This window comes from Dasypus novemcinctus, chromosome 11, assembly GCF_030445035.2.
Source record: "Dasypus novemcinctus isolate mDasNov1 chromosome 11, mDasNov1.1.hap2, whole genome shotgun sequence".
Taxonomy (NCBI): domain Eukaryota; kingdom Metazoa; phylum Chordata; class Mammalia; order Cingulata; family Dasypodidae; genus Dasypus; species Dasypus novemcinctus.
The window spans coordinates 90,609,359-90,624,613 of NC_080683.1; the positions used below are offsets into that span (position 1 = coordinate 90,609,359).

The 15,255-nt window shown below is 40.9% G+C and overlaps 1 long non-coding RNA gene and 1 other non-coding gene across 3 annotated transcripts; both read right to left on the minus strand.

The window, feature by feature from the left end:
- Positions 1-1,283: 1,283 nt before the first annotated feature.
- Positions 1,284-12,066, minus strand: LOC111760256 (uncharacterized). Of its 2 annotated transcripts, XR_002794001.2 has the most exons (5): positions 12,007-12,066; positions 9,447-9,543; positions 6,143-6,286; positions 5,448-5,603; positions 1,284-2,532 (listed from the first exon to the last, which is right to left on the minus strand). It is a non-coding gene; the product is annotated as an uncharacterized lncRNA (long non-coding RNA). The 2 variants fall into 2 exon arrangements; XR_009188020.1 differs by lacking the exons at positions 9,447-9,543; positions 12,007-12,066 and adding an exon at positions 8,296-8,406.
- A 1,579-nt stretch (positions 12,067-13,645) lies between these two features.
- Positions 13,646-13,751, minus strand: LOC111760268 (U6 spliceosomal RNA). Its single transcript, XR_002794014.1, has one exon. It is a non-coding gene; the product is annotated as a U6 spliceosomal RNA (small nuclear RNA).
- Between the last annotated feature and the right edge of the window lie 1,504 nt (positions 13,752-15,255).

Consider the following 15,255-nt stretch of genomic DNA (forward strand, 5'->3'; position numbering starts at 1 on the left):
ATGTGTGTGTGTGTTTTGTTTTTGTTTTATTTTAAGGTGTGTGTAGAGGGCTTTTTTCTATTTTTATAAATTTTGATCCCATGACTGCCTAAAGAAGATTTTGAGGATAGTTGTTTAGTGGATTTAATAAAGCCGCGGAGGAAGTGACCAGCAGTGACCTGGCACCTGATAGGGGAGTGTCTCTAAATTTGTTCCTAAATTGTCATTTTCTAAGCTCCTTGGAGACATAGTGATTAAAGCCATAATAATAGAGAGTTAGGAAAGTTCATCTGGATCATAATATCGTCATATCAGGTTGCAGGAGAGGCAGTGCATTACCACCATGTTTTCCAACATTCTTTGGTTTTCTATCGCCAAAGTACACTTTTTCTTTTCCAGTTGCCAACAAGCCCCAAATAAGCAGCAATGGGTTTCTGAACTCACAGGTTTCTTATTTTCTGGTCCAGCCTATTCAGTGCACCTCTCCCAACACGAATCTTCTCCAGGGCTGGAGGTCCACCTGAAACACCTCTTTGGCACTAGAGCCACATTGCAGGAGGGTTGGGTGCTCTTATTCTTTTAATAAACTCACCTTCAACTTTCCCTTTGCTTAATCATTTTCCTGATCTCTGGCTATCTGCGCTGCTTACCAAGCCCTAACCTAGCTGTGGAATGTTATCTGCAGGATATACTGTCATTTGGAGTCATAATCTGATTACATAATTTTGCATACCATGAGTCTGGCAGTGTCTAGAACACAATACACAACAACGAATAACAATATCTCTGCCCTGAGGAAGTTATAACCTAGGTCAGACAAAAACCAAACTGGGTAACAAGGAAAGCAGAGATGAAGACAATTGTAGAGCAGATATGCATTAGAAACATACAAGGAGACCGGTAGGCATATAAATTACAGTTCCCTTTTCTATGAGTAATATAAAAATAAAACTTCGTGAAAAAAATATATGTGCATAAAAAAGAAAAAAATATTCCCCAAAGTAGACATGAGAGTAAGAACAAATAAATAGAAGCTTGAAAAGGATTCCAGACTGTGCAGACCCTGAATCAGAACAAAAGTACTGAACTTGGTTTATAAAAAGAACTGAGTTTAAGAAGTACGTTGTGGAGAAGTGTGGCGTGATCTTATTTCTGGGAAAAAGAAAAATATGCGTGACACAGAATTTTATACGATTTGCATATAAAAGTTTAGAAGCTGAGAATTCACAGACCAAGTAGATGGAAAACTGTTTTTACCACATGATAGTAGTTTTAGATAAATTCCAGTGTCCCCATTCCATAGATTGTGATGTAAATATAAGCTAAGATGGTAAATAAATAAGGAAACATTAATGAAACTTTCACCATAAGATTTTATGCAGTTACAGGCTATCAGTTGTACAAAATTTATTGGTTTTGATTTTTTCTCGTTTTGATTTTGATCTTAAAAATTGTTTTAGGCTCATTCTATATCTGAGTTAGCTCAGAAATTCAGCTCTTCTCTCTCCTCTCATTTAATAGATGAGATTTAGACTTTGGCACACTTTATTTTTATTGCAATTATCCCACAATGAAGTTGGCAGGAAAATCAAGTGGATAGTTTATAGACACAGATAAAGCCCCGTAGAGTAAATAGCACACTATGAGAACACCCAGCAATTTAACTGCTAATATCCAGCTTAAGCAGCTGAAAGTTAGTGCCTAGAAAATTCCTGAACGGTGCCCCCCCAGCAACTAAGAGTTGCAGTGTTCTGTGTATTTAAGGTGAGGCTGAAAGGACCCTGACCCTCCCCATGGATAGGGAGAGTACCTGTTAGCTTCAGCCTCTGCCTCTGCAAGAGAACCTGGACCCAGTTGGAAGCAGATTTGTAGCAGGGAAGAGTCTCTCAGCTTGCCTTGGGCCCGGCTGGCTGCTGCACTCCAAGAGGCTCTGTCTGTTGCTACCCAAGGGAGAAAGTCACATTTCCAGCCTCTTTGTAGGGTGAGGAATGTGTGTTTCTAAACAAGGCTCCTCTGACACTTTTCAGAGCCTGTTGAACCAGTCAGTACTTTGACTGCTTCCCTAGAGGAAAAGCTCAGACTCCATTGTTATACCTACTGGAGCTCTGAACAGTGAGCTAATACATAAGTCCATCTAATGCAAAGGGGATCTGACAGATCACTAAATATATAAATACAAAGGCCACCTAATATATTCCTCTGGTTTCTGGGTGAGAAGCCAGAGGCTAAAACATAGAAGAGGAGCTGCTCTGATCACACAGCTAATCAGAGGCAGCTCCAGGACTGGGACCCTCTTTCCTGCCATTTCACTGCTTCTTCTTCACCTCAGGCCAACAACTCACCATCAGGAAGCCAAGAAGAGTGGGCCACTTCTAAGAGAATGGCGGGGGATCACACTGAAGGACACGCATCTTTTTCTAGGATCCCCACTGGGCGAAGGCAGACACAGCTGTCTCCCCCAAAGGCAGATTTTCTGGGTTCCCAGTACTTTCTTTACCCTCACAGGGGTGAGGCCATCACACTGAAGCGCTGTGGGGGCCTGCAGCCGTGGAGCTATGAGGAGGGTTTAAAAAGAAATGCACTTATGGTTACATACATATGCCTATTTCAGATCCCCCATTCCTAGGGCCCAGGGCTAGTCTTCTATAAGCAGAACATAAGCAACATGTTTCACCCTTTTTCCAACTCAGTATGGGAAGCCATAGTAGAATTGGCTTGTTCCAGGGGTGTTGAGAATGAATGGTTTAAAAGCAAAGGCTGCCCAGAGAGGTGTCTGTTAACATCACACAGGCAGTCTCTAAGGTAGGCAGTTAAGAGGTGTGTAAGATGTCATTTGTCCAACACAATTGCAGGACAAATGACAAGCATAAATAACGCCTGCCTGTCTACTGCCCTGCCAGGTATTATGTTTAGTGGATTCTTTTTTTCTGGTTGCATTAGTTAGCCAAAGAGGTGCTAATGCAAAGTACCAGAAATCTGTGGTTTTTATAAAGAGGATTTATTTGGGGTAAAAGTTTACAGCTATAAGTCCCTAAAGAGTCTTACAAGTCCCTAAAGAAAACAGGTTATTTTCTCACCAAAGTCTGTAGCTATGTGTTGAAGCAAGAAGCAAGATGGCGGGTGATCTCTGTGAGGGTTCAGCCTTCCTCTCTCTCACCTCCAGGCTGGCACAGGGCTTGTTTCTTTCTGGTCTTTCTCAGCACTGCAAACTATCAGGTGAATGACTCATCTCTCTTCCAGGGGCTGCAGGATCAAAGTTCCCTTCTGCTATGTCTATGGAGCTCTCTCTTTCCCTGTCATTTCTGTGTCTTCTTGAGTGAGTGCCTGTTTATATCAACCCACCAAGGGGGCAGGTACTTAATCTGAGTTAATCCTACTGATGTGGTCAAATCAAAGCCCTAATCTTAACATGATTTAATCAAAGACATCTCAGCTGAATTTAATACAATCAAAGAGTATATCATGCCCAGAGGAACAGACCACTTTATAAATGTAATCTTTTTTTGGAATTCATAAATAATTGCAAACTGCCACACTGGTTTATTAAGCAGACACATCTTATTGCCTCCCCCTCTAAGATAGCTCCTTGTCTGTTTGCTTGTTGTTTGTGCTCTTTGTCTGCTCGATGTCTGTTTTTGTTTTTGTTTTTCTTTAGGAGACACTGGGAACCGAACTCAAGATCTCCCATGTGAGAGACGGGCACGCAACTGTTTGAGCCACATCTGCTCCTGGGAAGACATTTCTTAGGAGTGATGTATTTGAGCTGGAGAGCAATAGTAGTTTCCACATGACTGTACTATCTACCTGTTTCTAGAATGGGAGTGTTAACCAGAAGTTTGAATTCAGGCGGTACATAAACTTAGAGTCAGAATTTAGGGAGGACCATTAACTTGGAAAACTCTACATCTTTGTTTTCACTAACCTCTAACATTTAACAACTTCAATTTTGAATGTAGGCAACAAACCTACATGGAATTATTGGCTTTGTCAATAACAATCCTGGATGTAGCAATTGTTGCAGATATATCAAAATTTCATTTATCCTCAACATACCACATGTATCATAACAGGCTCATCATTGGAAATTTTGGTAGCTATTAGACCTATCACTAGATGTTACTATTTAATGCATTCGTTAAAAAACAAACACTATGTCTTAAATATGCATTTCAATATCATTAGTATTTGGTAATCTTATATATTTTATTTAGGCATTTATAAATATTATTCTGAGAAGGCTTCATCAGATTCCCAAAGGAAATGTGTGCACACAAAAGGTTAGAAACTCCTACAGTGCCTGAAAGGACAGTCACTTGGGAAAATCAGTGCTGTCCAGAGCTGTGAAAGTTCAGGCATGTCATTTACCACCAGAAGAGGATAGAAGATCAATATATACCAAATCATGGGGAGTTGATACAAAATGCAGATAACTGCACTCTTATCCCGAAGAGCTGAGTTGAGTTCAGTTGACCTTGGTAGAGAAAAGAATCTGGGTTTTTGTTGTTGTTGTTTGTGGTTTTTAAAGAGAGATTTTGAAGCAGGTGGTCTGACATCCACACTTTGAGAAACACTGCTATGATATTCTGATATCCTAAACATTTTGAAATAACACTACCAATCCTAAATCGATTATTTCTTTCCCCATTCCTGGCTTGTGAATCCATAATTAAATAACCTAACAAAAAAGTCATCACTTTTCTTAAGTTTTAGAAGCAGAAATAGTTGTTAAAATATTTTAACAAGTAAAGCACAGTCTAGAGTAGTAGTATTTATGCTTCAGTACTTTCTAAAGAAATAGGTAATATATATATACATTTTTTTTCTTTAAAGGAAAATCTGTAGAGGTGCGGAAAGGAATAACATGTTTCTCAGCATACCTTACTGATAGGAAAGATAAAGGAAAGTAAGGTTGTAATGCTTGCAGGCTTGTTAAACTCCTTCAAAGTTTGCTTTTACAAACTTTCTTGAATTTTGTCTTTCTTGAATTTTGTGTTCATTTTGTGTCCACATGGAAAGCGGCCTGCCATTTTGGCAAGAAGTTGATACGATTTCCAAAGTGGTAATTGACATGTCTCACAGAGAGGTGCACAGCACTTAGAGCAGCCCTGTAAACCTGCTTCAAGTGTTCTGAGTAAACAGAGGAATTACAATAGCCTTGGAAAGACCTTCGTGTTTGCTCTGGGGCTAGGGCGGGGGCTCTGTCCTCAAAGCTACTAGGAGACCTTGAGGGGAAGACCTCCTAGTAGCAGCCACCATAATTTAAAGGGACAGAATTTACAAAATAAACTTCTTTGAAAAAAAAAAAGGTTTTCATAGTGTGTATCCTTTCAACCTCATCTGTTTTTGATCGCACATCATTATATCTGGCACAAAAGTTCATCTGCTTCTTAAGAAGTTTACATTTCTCCCAATACACTTTCTGGTTGATTTTTTAGGGCATGTGAAATAACAAGAAATTCAGGGCTGACCTGGCACGTGCAGCTTTGTCCATCCAGCTCTTGATGTCGTGACATTTCCACAGCCGACACGCACTTCCCCTGCATCCTTCTAGCTCAGGGTCTTCTTGACTCCCCCAGGAGGGCTGAGGACAGCGTTGGAATATCTTGGCTCTGCCACTGAACCAGCTGTGGGACATAGGGCAAGCAAGCTACTGAGTGTTTTTAAACCTCCATTTCCTTGGCTGGGTAAGAGAGCTAATATGGTGACTGTGGGAAACTCTTACGTTTTGGACACTTATCTCTTTGTGGTAACGACCCTAGAGCAGCATTTCCAGGAAGATGGTGCTGAGGGAGTCTGGAATCTGTAAGCACCACCCCAGAAGTTCTAAGGAAACCTGGCTGCTGACAGAATCTCCTAAGAACAAGTAATAATCGCTGCTCATTTACAGAAGGGTCCGTTTCACCAGTCTTTTCAATTGACCTTTTAGATTTCAATATATTTACCTTCTTTTCGGATTAATATTTATTAGCAAGAGGCAAGTCATGGAGCTTTCCTGGGGTGGGTAGGGGATGTGTTTTTAAAAGTCTCTGTTCAAAATTAGAAAAATTTTCCAAACTTTTTTGGCATGAAAGGCTCTCCGACAAATGTCTTTGAACTCAGTAGATAGAGCTCATGGCTCACTTTCTCTATACGTGTTGTCAGCCAAAGCAAAGTTTTCACTTACTTGGGATTCAGGGATTTTCCTCAGAAAATCTGACTTAAGTGTTTCAATAGCTTTTAAAAAAGGAGGAAGAGTGGAGCACATGCAGCTTAGTAGTTGAGCACCTGCTTCGCATGTAGGCAGTCTAAGTTTCAATTCCCTTACCCCCTAAAAAAAAAGTGTAGGAGAAAGAAGAAAATAAAAGTTGACAATAATCATATCATTATAGTGTGTTTCTTCCTATCTAGTTAAATAACCTTACCTTTCACTTTAGGAAATTGTCAAACAACTCCATTTTGCCATTATTCTTCTCCAATTTCCCTTTTACCTTAATCTTGCCTTCCCTTCTCAGAGTAGGTAAGGCCTTACTTCTGAAGCTCTCAGAGGCCAGAATCTTTGTGTCAGGTCCCCACTCAAGCCTTCTTTTTCCTCAGGGACTTATTATTTGCATTCAGCAAAGTCACACTAAGGTGTGAAGGATTGATAGACCTACTTTGAGTTATCAGGCCCAACAATGGCTTGTTTGAAAAGGTTAGCTCCTAACCCAAGGGAATGGATCTTTGAGGGTTGGATTTATCTAAGGTAATTTTAGTCGGCTTTTCTAGCTTTCTCAAACTTGTCACAGTAAAAAGTCTGTGTTTGGAATTGAATCATGTTCCTCACCAAAGGTATGTTCAGGTCTTAATCTTAAATCCTGGGGTTGTGAATCCATTTGTAACTAAGACCTTGGAAGTTGTGATTATTAGTTCAGGGGTGGACTCATTTGTGAACAATATCTTCCAAGATCCTTTTTGGATAAGGGCAAATTGAAGTAGAACGAGTCTTAACCCTTATGGCCAAAGTCCTTAGAAGGAGAGGAAAACTAGAAAGACACACGGGAGACTGAGTGAGAGTCATAGAAGCCTGAAGAAGAAGGCGTGTGACAGAAACAGAGTTATCAGCCAAGGAACCCTGAGAATAGCAGCACGTAAGCACCAGAATGCTATAGACTCTGAGAGAAAGCATGTCAGTTGAGCTTCGTATTGGACTTCTAGCCCAAAACCATGAGGCAATAAATTCCTGTTGCTTCAGCCAACCCATTGGTGATATTTGTCACAGCTTCTGGCAAACTAAGACACAATGTCTGTGCCTACGGACAAGACCATCTGTCTTTCCTTTGGAGTTACAATCCTCCACTCCTGTGTAGATGCTACTGAAATGAATGATGTGTGGCCAGGCTTGTCTGCAAATGCATGTGCTGGGCATGTAGAAAATTCCTCTTGCTAAAGAAACAGCAATGTCCTTCTCTGTTTACAAAGCAGGAATGGAAGAATAAAAAGTTTTTCTTCCTGATGTTGGTTTTCTCTTTGTTTGTTTGTTTGTTTTGTTGAACTCAAAAAGTAACCACTTTAAGGTTTTAAATGTTAAGAGATTTGTCCATGGTCAGTTGGTCAGCTAATGGCAAAGGACAGAGCTGGAAATGGAAACAGACTTTAAACCCCTTTATTCAATGGCTCAAATCCCTATCTCAGCTTTAATCTCCTTATCTGTCTGAGATTGTTGAGAAGCCAATAGATAAGGCTCCCACGGTCCCTCCTAGTATCTGACTGTTGATTTTACTGTGGGGATAGTCTCTTGAGAACAGAGACAAATTAGCTATCATTGCCCCACCTAAGGGTGACTCAAGACTGCTCTGCTCTTCTATCAGGGTGATGGGGCCAACTATTCCTCTTCTGAGGAATAAAATATTAGATACACAAATGCACAGATTAGACTCTGGTCACCACAGAAAAACATCCAGTGACTGATTGAAGCTTGTATAATATAATTAATGAGCCCTTTGTGCCAGTGGCCCATTCCTGGCCTCAGTGCAGGTAGGGGTGACAATCCAGGCATCAGCTGAGCATGGGATCTTGGTTGGCTTTGCTGTCCCAGCCCACCCCCGCAGTCCCTTGATGGGCTCCACCTGCCCCTGGAGCACAGGAGTCACAATCTCCATTTGCTGCTTAAAGAAGAGCAATGGCATTGGAATCAGCAGGCCCTTGCTCTCTTTGGAGTCAGGGGTCTTATATGGAATAACCCACTCCACCCACCCACCACTTGATTTACCCATTTTATTCTCCAAGCTTCCGCACCAACATCTTCCTTAGGGTCCCCACCCCCCTCCCTGCACAGTTCACACCACAACCTATGCCTACCTGTTTCTCCTTTGTGAGGTAGATACTATATCAGCCTCCTTTTGCAGAGGAGGCCCAGGGCTAGTTATAATAGCTGGAAATGGGAGTGGCGATTTAGAAGTGGAAAAAGAGGTTATAAGGCTGCAAAAAGCAAGAACTGCTTGAGGAAGCTGACCCTGATGTCAAGAAAGGGGAAGGAAACTTTCTTCCTCTTGTCTCTCCTCCAGAGTGAGGCCCACTTCACCCAAAGATCTGGAATTCAGGGTGCTTAAAGGGGTTCAGTATGTCAGTTAAGAAAGAATTCAAGAAGCATCTTTCATGTGGTGCAGCCCTGTGTTCGAAATGAGGGTTAGAGAATTCACTGCTGATCACACACTTTTTGTATCACCAAAGGGTTTCACATGCTGCCTTTGACATGTGTGTGACAGGAGACAGACCCTGTGCTGTTCAGTGCATGTTTCCTGGTATCAGTATTTCCCAGCTAAGAAAAAGAGCAGAGCAGCTCTTGGGTGACATTTTCCCAAATAAACTCCCATAGAACACAGATCTGTAAATGTAAGAATGAAACCACCCCACATCCACTTGCATGTGAAACCCAAATTGTACCTGACCCATGATTCCCATTAAATGAACATGTATAACTATCAGCTATGAAAACCCCAGATGATTCAGCTGGTACATAAATTAGCTTCTTCCTGTCATACCACATCTGGTTGAATACTGACTCTGCCACTTACAAATTGTGTAGCCGTGCTGGCCACTTAAAATTGCTGAGCCTCAGTTTCCTTATTTATGAAACGGGGATAATAATAGTTTCTGCTCTTAGGTTGGGAAAATTAAATGAGTTAATACATATACACTGCATTAGGACAATGTCTGGTCCATGAAAACATCCAAATGTTGCTATTATTACTACTATTATTAGAGCATTTATTAGGCATATATTTATTTCGTGTTTTAGTATCTTCCAGGTACCAGGACTGTGGTAAGTCCTAAGAAGAATATTTTCCACATTCAACTCCCTAAATTGTTAAAAATTTCTGCCATAACTTACAAAGGTATAAATGATGCTGCCAGATAAGAGGAATTAGAAGCAGATAAGAGAGATTAGTTCTGGCAAAGGAGAGGGAGGGGCACATGTGGAGGCCGGAAACTCCCGAAAGGCCACATACTTGCTCAGGGTGGGCCACCGCTCTGGCTCTGGACTTCCCTGCAGCCAACAGGAAACGGCAAAGTTGAACAAGACGAGATTTCCGACTTCTGGGAGCTCTGAGTCCAGTGGAGGAAACAGATGTGTAAACAAACAATTACAGTGCAATGCAAGGAATGCGCAAGTGGAAGTCCTCTGGGGCAGGCTTTGCTGAGGAAGCCATATTGGAGGGGGTCTTCAGGGGTGGACAGGGTTGCAGAGACTGTCCAGGACAGGGAACAGCCCAGCACGCACAGAGGCCTGGAGGCCGGGTGGCCCTGCTGTCAGTGTGGAAAATGCGGGACGATTTGCTGGAGTCGGATCAGAGAGCTTGTGGAAGGCATAGAGGTGCTTGGTGCATATCTTTTCCAGTGAAATAAGACGGGGTTCATGATAAGTGCAGCACCACTGCAAGAACAATAAACAAAGAGCCTCAGAGAAACCAGAGTGATGTGAAGAGATCAGCCAAATTAGCAAAGGAAGAAAGAAAGGGAAACCTTATAACACTGCTGTTGTTAATATCTGTCCATTTCAATTTCTGTTTCTCAGGAATCTGTTTGGAAGGAGAAGGTTTTAAACTCAGGAGAGTTGCTTTTTTTTTTATAATTTTTGTTTATTTATTCATTTTTTGAGATGATGGGGCCAGGGATTGAACCCCGGACCTGGTTTGTGGGAAGCCAGAACATAACCACTGAGCCACATCAGCTCCCCTAGAAGAGTCCTAAAACAGCATCTGAAAGCAGTGAATTGACAGGTTAGAATTTTGGAATTGTGTGGAAACATTGAAATTGTGAAACTCCGCGCTCATTTTATTTCTGGGGAAACGAAGATTGAACAAATTGCCAAAATACCTGCTTAATGGTAAGCTGTGGTAAGACCCAAGCATTCCTAAATTTTCATGCTTAATCTCTTTCAGCTTGACCATGTTGATTCTCCCACCCCAGTAGCCATGTTTTAAGGTCTGATATAGAACTTCAAAAATGAAAGCGTGAACTTCAAAAACAGAGCCAGGAATAGGCGGGAGTGGGGACTCCATCCCTGGGGCGCATGCCAATTCCCAGGGCCCAAAGTATCTGTTGCAAGATATGAGAGGTTATTAAATACATGAAGAATCTATTGAGGTAGTTGTATACTTGAAAGTACAGGAAACTATAATTAGGTTCGTTAACTTTTTTTTCACAATTCTTCCAGCTTGCCGTAAACGTATCTTCACGTCTATAGGTACCTGACCAAGAATAACTCATTTTCAACTAAGAATATGAATTCCTGAAATTTAAGGAATTTTTGCAAATTGTATTACAGTTGCCTCATCAGCTTAAATTCTTCACTTTCTTGGCTGGCTGATTTTTTAGCAGTGTGTACTAACACCACAATGTGGGCTCTTTCCAGCTAGCTCTCAATCAGGTGGTTCAGTCTCAATGGACATACATTATAGAGCATTGAGACAGCTTCATATTCAAAGAAACTCTTTGACGAAATCTTTTAAGCAAAGCAAAATAGGTCCTATAAAAATAAATAATTACCTCCCCATTGTACTCCTTTGAAAGCTCTGTTTACATGCTGTGCATTGTTTGGTTGTGTTCTGAAAGGGATCTCCTGTGTCATTGTACAAGCTTACTGGATTTTTCTGGTGTGAATTATTTCCTGATGAGAATGATTTGCACGTACTCACTTTTTTAAAAAAATTGTGTAACATATATAAATAACACAAAATGTGCCAAGCCAGTGGGTTAATTACTTTTGCAATGTTGTACTACCATCACCACCTGCCATTACTAGAACTTGCTATCGCCCCACACAGAAGACTCCTTAGCTATCATGCAACAACTCCCCATGCACCTAGTCACTTTTGTGGCATGACCAGTGATTCAGATTTAACAGCACTGGCTTCTCTGGGTCCAGCGGCACAAAAGCCCTTGCTGCTCAGAGGACTATCTCCCTAATCCCAGGACTGAAATCACTTCTATTCATCTTGGTGAGCCCCAGTGCCTTAGTACTTGACTTGAGAAGCACTCAAGGAAAATTTGGTGCATAAACTGAAGACTAAATGTTCAGGATGGGAGCTTATCTTTTGCAACCCCCAATTTCCTTCACTCCACTCCATCTTCAGCGGCATTTCTCCTTGATTATACAATGCGCATAGCTGTCCAAAGCTTCCACTTTGTTTTCTACCCTTATTAACTTTAAAGCACTATATGTTACTATTATTAGCACTATTAACATATACTACTTTATGCATTAAAATGTCCTTTGTTTGAGCAGGTTAGTATAGTGAAAGGGGGAAGGCAGACAACATGGCCATGAGACCCTGCCCAGAAACCACCTGAAAGATCTCGGGAGATCCCAGCCATGAGCATCCCATTTGAAACAAGAGTGAAAACCGCAGATACCCTCAAAAGTCCTCACCATTCATCCCCTGAGAAATGACAGGTGGGACAACCAGTCAGAACAGCGAACAGCTGGGGCCCTTCCCCAACATTATGAAAGGGGACGAGGAGAGACTTTAAGAAGCCCTGACCTGGGGCCACAGGCATGCAACTCACCCTGCAATGTGCCTGCATCCATGCCTCGGACCGGGCACTTTTCTCGTTTTCTTGTTGCCTAATAAACGCTCTACTTCCTTGCCTACCTTATGACTTGGCCTGAAATTATTTTATGTGACATAAGTCAGGAACCCTGAAGGCCAGAAACCAGAGCCATCCAGTGCAACAGTATGATCTCATTGGCTGCACAAAACAAGCAAGGGTTGTTACTGGAATTTAAGAAACCAAGACTCATGCAGCCTAAATGACCTGACAGGTAGCATATATATCAAGTGTCAAAGGTGTTTCCAAGCCCCCATTGCCCTTTGTCCTGCGAACAGTGTCTACATTCTACCAGAGTAGTTCTCATTCCACACCCTTCTGTCCTGCAGATTAAAATATCCATAGCTTATCTAAATTACTCTGGAGTCTCTTAAAAACTTAGTTTCAAATCCAATCTCTACCACCTACAAAGTCACTCAGCCTGCCTGAATCTCATTAGTCTCACCTGTGAAATTGGGATTATGTGTAATTTCTTTTTACAATGTGCATGTATTCATGCACCATCTGTCCAATTACAAACATTTTAAAACAAATATAAGTAAAGTGGCAGTTGAGACGGCATAGGTAAAATACCTGATACAGAACTGACCCCAAATGGTTGTTCTCCAACCCTCCCCTGGGCAGTTAATTAACTAATTAACAAGACTGATAGGTTTCATCATGATATATTTGCTGTAAAAAGATGTCCATAACTCAGTGGCTTTCTACATGATGGAATGTGTGCAAAATATACTCGTGGATATTTCCTCCTACCCACCTTCCCCACCTGCTGGGAGAGGGGGAGTCAGGGAGCTACAGGGCTCCCCGGCACATGGGGGAGGGGAGGTAGGGGGGGTTGGGGATGCGCTGGGCTAAGGCTGATCTTGGGCAAAAATAGCAAAGTAGAGTGAGTTGGCCTTTCGTGTCCTCTCATTTCCTTCTCACATTTGGGTTTTTCCTCTCCACTCAACCCACCCACTTTCCTAGATTCTATATTTTGGCATCCCCTTTCAAACTAATTATTATAGATTTGTTTATTTTCAAGGCTAATAATTCCATTGCATTAATTATCCCCTGTGCCAAAATAAATTTATCCTTGGCCACAAATAATTTTTATGACTTATGATTATAGTTACAGAGCTTCATGGCTCATTATCTTTCAGAAGAAATATGTCCCCAAATAATTCAGGAATGTGCTATAGCTTTTCCTTAACATAGATAATGATTCTAGTATCTCTACCCTGAATGGTATTCAGGAAGCCCTACTCTTCGATATCCTTGGGCCAGAAATTTTACTGATACTTCTATGACATTATGATTTCCATTAAATAACAAGGCCACCCATCTTTGAGAGAACACAGAGACACATAAACACACAACTGTGAGCATGCGCACGCACACACACACATTAACTCTGAAATAAGACTTCTTCCTTCCTCTTTAATTGGCAAGATATATTTCCCAAAGTGGAAAGTGGGAGGAGAGAAAGTATACTTTTTTCATTTGGTTGTTTTTTTAGTGACCATCCAATGAACCATTCCTTTGTTGAGACAATGCAAAGTTATGTCTACTGCTATCTGAATATCTTATAGCTACACTTCATAGTTTGGGTATTTTTTTGAAAATGGAACACTTCACAAATTTTCATGTCATCCTTGCATAGGTGCCATGCTAATCTTCTCTGTATTGTTCCAATCTAGTATATGTGCTGCTGAAGTGAGCACATGGGTATTTTTTTATACACGTTACCTGAGGAGAACTTATCCATATCTAAGAAGGGATATTGATATATATATATATCAATAACTTGCTGTCAACCTTGAAGATTATGGTTTAGCTTTAGTTAGTAGATTCCCTATTGATACTTTCCTTTCCTCCTGGTGCTTAAATACATAAACAAATAGCCTTCAAGTTATCCTCGACTTCTCTTTGTCTCTCACTCACCATTTCCAATCTATTAACAAATCCTCTTGACTGTTCCTTCAAAGTATTCCAGTCTATGCCTACTTCTTCCTACCCTGCCACTGCCACCTTGGTGCAAGTCACCCTCATCAGATCATGTTGCCCTGTTTTTGATCATCTTATGTCTCCACGGCACTCTGATGAAAGCCAAAATACTTAAAGTGACTTTAAATACCTATAGGATCCACCCTCCAAACTGGAAGACCTCAATCCCCTTCCACTCTCCCCCTTTTTCACTCAATTCCAGACAAACTGATCTCTAAGTTGTTCTTCACACCCCAGGACACAATCACCTCAGGCCCTTTGCACTTTGCTTCTTTTCCCTGGAATGTCTTCAAATATTTGCCGGGCTTGTTCCCTCACTTCCTTAGGGCTCTCTGTTCAAATGTCTGGTCTTCTATGACCAGTCCTCCCCCTTACCTAATTAATTTTCTCATAGATCTTATCAGTACCTGGCATATAATATATGTACTTGTTCATTTGTTTATCTTCTCTCACCACTAGAACTTTAGCTCTATGATAGTGAGGAGTTTGCCTTGTTCATAGTTATATCTCCAATGTGTAGTTATAGTTTATATCATAGGTTTGTTGTTGTTGTTGTTTAAAATCAACTTTGAAGCAAGCTTTTTAAACATAATTGACACCAAATTTTGGTGTCTACAATTTTCTTTTATCAGTTTTGAACTTCCTTCATCTCCACTACCAACTTCTCTTTTAGGGTTCAACGTCTCCAGATATAGTAGCCCTTTAGCCAGTTTATTTGTTCTGTTTCTCTCAGATGTTTTGTGAAACTTTATTATACACCACACAGCCTCACACAAAGACAGTATCTGGGGCTAGACCAAGAGGCATGTTTTCAAATTGCCTTCCTTTCTTACTCATCGCCACACTGCCTGAGTAAAGTCAATTTTGCTTTTCATTCCAAGAAGAAGAAAATCTCTAAAGAAGAAACCATTTCTTTGTTTTCTCTATTAGGAAGAAGTGAAAAGAAACAACTATCTCCCCATCAAGGTCTCCATTTGTTGAAATTGTTCTGCAGAAAGAAAATTTAGGAATTTTTAAAAGCACCTTCTCAAAATTTGTTTTCACTTGAGAGAAAATAAAAAGGTCCTCCAGATACCTTTCATTGTCTTGCTCATCATTCAGTCTTTCTCATTTCATCTCATCATTGCTCTGAAATGAAACAAGCTTATATTAAAGACATGCCACTGATCTAACCCAAAAAAACCTTTATAGAGAGGATTTCTTCGTGTGTTCTCTCATTAG